The sequence below is a fragment of the Dendrobates tinctorius genome, unplaced genomic scaffold (assembly GCF_039654945.1).
Source record: "Dendrobates tinctorius isolate UK_male_01 unplaced genomic scaffold, ASM3965494v1 ptg000018l, whole genome shotgun sequence".
Classification (NCBI taxonomy): Eukaryota; Metazoa; Chordata; class Amphibia; order Anura; family Dendrobatidae; genus Dendrobates; species Dendrobates tinctorius.
This window is the reverse complement of record NW_027361686.1, coordinates 14,406,949-14,411,988: the sequence shown is the minus strand read 5'-3', so window position 1 is coordinate 14,411,988 and position 5,040 is coordinate 14,406,949. Positions and strand designations below refer to the sequence as shown.

Here is a 5,040-nt window from a genome sequence, read left to right as displayed (position 1 = left end):
TTGTCCAGCCCCTTCTTCCAATCTCCATCTTGACTTATTAACACAATGAGTGGATGGGAAAATCATCAGCAGAGCGCCCAGCGCACTGAACAGCAGAGCGCCCAGCGCACTGAACAGCAGAGCAGCCGGCAGAGTGCACATGAGAGCACAGTGCCCTTCTACGGCTCCGTAGGCCTGATAGAATTCAGATTCTTGAGTCTCTGCTGAATATCTTCAATCGCCACACACAGCAAGTAAGCAAAAGTAGATTTCAAAAAGTACTGACATGTCTTTGGCTAGGTTCACATTACCTTTCAGCAGCCTGATCAATCCATGCAAATGGACTGCGCTAATGCAAATTATTTTTGATTGCGTTATATGATTCCACTAGTGCAGACGCAGTATCTACAACAGCAATGACAGACAGACCCTCGGATGCTGCAGACCGCGTGTGAGGGTTTCGGCCCAGAATGACAGAACATTGCAAATGCTGGGTTCACATAGCGTTGTGCGTTTAACGCATCAGTTACATTGTGACATACGTTAAAGCACACATAGACTGCTGTAGACAAGCGCATTGCTAACGCATGTCATAATTGCCATGTGTTAGCGATGTGGTGTCATTCTGTCACGGATCCTTGTATGTGGGTTGCAGCGTTCAATGTGCCGCATAATGCAATCATAAAGAACTTGCGTTAGTGCAGTCAGTATAACGCATGTGTTGAAAGGACTGCCATAATGCAATGTGAACCTAGCCTAATTATGTCATGCGTTAGCAATGCGCTTGTCTATGGCAGCATATTGGTGCGTAAACGCATCTGTAACATAGCAGTAATGCCGCTATGTAATGGATGCGTTACATGCACACCTTTAATGAAATGTGAACACAGCCTTTGGTTTATCACTGTTTTGTGTACTAAACGCTATATTTTTTTTTAGGTGCAGCAGCAGAGAACAATAAGAGCAAGAAAAATGTGGGTTCACCCAATAGTAGGGGAGCGGACAGAAAAGGGCCATTTTTATGTGCTCTGCAATGATTTGAGGAGGTAAGTAGCCACATTTCTACATATATTATCCACATTATAATGTGTCTGTAAAACACTAATTTTTTTTATGTTTTTTCTGTTCAATTTCCGGACAAATTCATAGCCTTCTGCAGGCTAAGCATCCCGGCATTTGACCGACTCCTTGAAATATTAGGACCCCAGCTTACATTATTACATACAGTTATGAGGAAGGCCATCACTGCTGAAGAAGGCTGCTCATCACCTTGCGGTAAGTACATTTTTTTTGTTTTGTATGTCATTCATTAGGCCTCTTTCACACATCAGTGTGTCTGGTATGTGTCATGACAGTTTTCACATGAACTGCTGACACTAGTGAAGAAGCACTACAGGAAGCGCTGTTACCTGGCGGCAGGTGCTGAAGATGGTGGCTTCATTCTCCCCTGGTCTGCAGGATTTAACGCCATCAGGGAAGAATGGGCTTTGTTTTCACCACCTGCCACCGTGTAACTTCACTTTCTTGAGCGCTTTCTCCCAGCAAGCCATTCGTGTTTGAATGGTGCAGCACATGGCTGCCACATACGTGCCGTACACACACACACACACTGACATGGATATCTTTGGTACAGTGTTTTGCTGTACTGGACATATCCTGTTTTTTTTGAGAAATATAACCTGTCTGCATTTTTGGCAGCTATAAGATAACACACATCTTCTAGCACCCATAAATGCTGCCAGGTTACATGACTTTTGGATATGGGATGGACCCCGACTCCATCTTAAAACCACCATAACTACAGTAAACCTAGGCACTAGAATAAATACACAACACATTATTTTGGTTGTCAAAATGGCCACAGCTTTATTTAAATCACAGGATTAAACAATCACAGTAGGAGTCAGGTGAAGTGCTAGTACATTGGGATTCACAAGTACTGTGATATCCCAGCTGTCTGACATACAGAACCAGGCCAGACAGCCATAAAGGGGCGGCACGCACTGGCTTGCCATTCAAGCAGAGCCAGTAAACTTTCAGGGCACCAATGACCCTATTATCCTCACTCCTGTGCTTAACCATTGTGCCCGCCCCTGATTGACGTTACCATTACAACGTCCTTGAGGCTGGCCACCAAAGCCGAGCCTGTTCACCACCATGAGGTTTTACATCCTCTATTAGTTAAAATGAGTCCACCTTAACTTGCCTGCAACTTCCACCTGACTCCTAAACCGCAAAGCTGTGACGAGTTATAAATTCACATTTGACACCATTTTTTTTTTTTTTTTTAATAAATCACTTTAGTAAACTTATAAACTAGAAGTCCCTGCAAAAGCATTAAGGGGACTAACTTGGCAAACGTCCGACTCACAAAGAATCATCCTACAGCACTCAGGAGAGGAAAAACCCCCTGTGGAGGAAACCTCTAGGGAACCATGGCTGATGGATGGCCCTTCCCTTGGGCTTAGAAGGTTAATGCTGTTAACACTTTATAGCCATGATAAAATGAACCTGGAACAAAATATACAATGGTAAGTTCAAAAATACAATAAAGCATTCATCATACAAGCAATAATTAAAACATTTTAGGACAATGATTATAAACAGGGCAGGTGGGCGGGAAATGCTTCATCCTGTGCAAGAAAGAGGGAGAGACACAGATTTCCTGTTCTATATAAGCCCCACCCTCCTCACAGTAACTCACCAGGCACAGACATACTGTGCTTCTTACTCTGAAAGCAACATCCCTCGTGCTTAAAAATCTACACCACTATACCAAAAAAGCTGCAGGAGTAAAGGTCCACCCATCCCCAAGTCATGTCCTCCTCCGCCTATGGCTCCAGTGGTTTCTTTACATGTTTGTGTGACATTTCTAATATTTTTTTTTTTGTTTCTTTGCAGATTTTTGGCCACAGGAGAGAGCTACACATCCCTACACCTCCAAGAGGTGGTAAATCTACCATCTCTCAAATTGTGAGGTGCACATGTGCCGTCATCTGGCACAAGTTGCAGCCCATGGTGATGCCTTCCCCAACCGAGGAGACTTGGCTGCAGGTGGCAGCAGGCTTTCAGTCTGTGGCCAATTTGCCAAACTGCATAGGTGCTCTCGATGGCAAACATGTGAGAGTGCTGAAGCCACCACGATCAGGATCACGCTTCTTTAATTATAAGAAGTATTTTTCGGTGGTCCTGATGGCGGTGGCTGATGCACATTATAAATTTGATGCCATTGATGTTGGTGTCTATGGCAGTACTGGGGATTCTCGGGTGTTGTGAACATCACAGATTGGTCTGCAAATTCTTTGAGATGGCGGAACGCTCCCAGCCCCAAGACCTTTGCCGGGTTCCACACATCCAGTGCCCTTTGTGATGGTATCGGATGAGGCGTTTCCCTTAATGACAACCCTGCTGCGCCCATACCCACGAAGGGGACTGGATGACCGGCAGAGGATTTTTAATTATCGGCTGAGTCGTGCATGAAGATATGTGGAATGCACCTTCGGGATCATGACTAGTCAGTGGAGGATCTTTCACACTGCCATCCAGTTGGATCCTGACACCATTGACACTGTGATTAAGGCTGCTTTCACACATCCGGTGTCAGGGGTGCGGCGGCGGCGTCCGTTGAAAAGCCGTACCACCGGATCAGGCCTGTGGATACAGATGCGGCGCCTGATCCAGTTGGAAAGCATTTAAAGGAGCCGCACCGGGGCCGAGAGAGGCAGCAGTATGCGGGGGGGGATAGAGATACACGCGCGCTCGCCGGGCACTTGTGAGTTAAACCTCACAGTGTCTGCGCATGCGCTGTTGAAAAAGCCGTTCCGGCGCTGCAAAAAAACGTTGCAGGCAACGTTTTTTGCTGACGCCGGACGGCGCAGATTTTACGCTTCGGCTAAAAATGGAGGCGCCGCATGTCCATCCAGCACGATGCGGCGATCATTAAATTCTATGTGCCAAAACCGGATCCAATTCCGGATCCAGTTTTCACACTTTTCGCCGCATCGTGCCGGATTCAAAAAGCCGGATGTGTGAAAGCAGCCTAAGGCCTGCTGTGTACTCCACAACTACTCTCGTGAGTACAGTACTGACGTAGATGTGGACTACCAGCAGCCACAATTTAATCCAGTGCGCAATGCGGGAAGGCCATTCAACTTGGCTGTGCGTGTGAGAGAAACTTTTGCTGACTATTTTATGAGTCCTGAAGGTGCCGTGCACTGGCAATACTCATGTGCCGTGTTGAGCGGCCTGAACAGCAGTGAGGATGCAAAAAGATGGAGCAACACCAAAGAAGTACCCTTCATTTTGTTGAATTTGGTTTAAAAATTGAATCTCACTTTGTTTTTTGTTGTAATAAAAATTTTTAAATTTTAATTTCAGGTGTGGTACGTTTTTAATGTACTGGGTTGGTTCCATTTTTAAACTTTACACAGTGCAGGGGCACAACTAGGTCCAAGGCATGGTACGTGCCAGGTGGCACACAAGTGTTTCAACAAGGGCTATATGGCATTTGTTTCCGGACATCTGGCAACTATCTTCAGTATCTGGACATCAGATTGAGGCCAACAGCTCCGGACATCAGGCTGCAGTCATCAGGCTCGGGAGCTCTGGCAGCGGACAGCAGGCTCCGGGCATCTGTAAGGCAATCCAGGGTTGAGGCAAGGAGGCACGACATATTTCAACACAGGGTGCGTGTTACAATACACGCCAAGGTACAAGGCAAGTTTCCAGGCAGGGTGTGTGGTAGGGGTTACACCATGGTCCAAGTAAAGGAGCGTGATAAGGGATACGCCAGTGTTCTGGCTATGGCAAGGGCCTGTGCATGCTAGGTGGCAAGCCAGGGTACAGGCGAGGGCCTATGCGTAACAAGAGGGCACGCATTGCACAGTGCTGAGACAGCGTGGGTTCAACGAAGCACAGAGCATGGATGGGGCACTGGCTAAATGGTCAGGCTGAGGCTCAGAAAGGAGGGAAACACTTTAGGCGAGCACGGCTGAGGCACTACAGGCGGACACAGCTAAGTCAATACCATGACACATATCCTCCATCACATAGTCACTTGCA

General features: G+C 46.7%; 1 long non-coding RNA gene across 1 annotated transcript; it reads left to right on the top strand.

Moving 5' to 3' along the window:
* Nucleotides 1–918: 918 nt before the first annotated feature.
* LOC141082512 (uncharacterized) lies at nt 919–4,350 on the top strand. The gene is made up of 2 exons (XR_012230524.1): nt 919–1,025; nt 1,129–4,350. It is a non-coding gene; the product is annotated as an uncharacterized lncRNA (long non-coding RNA).
* Nucleotides 4,351–5,040: the final 690 nt, after the last annotated feature.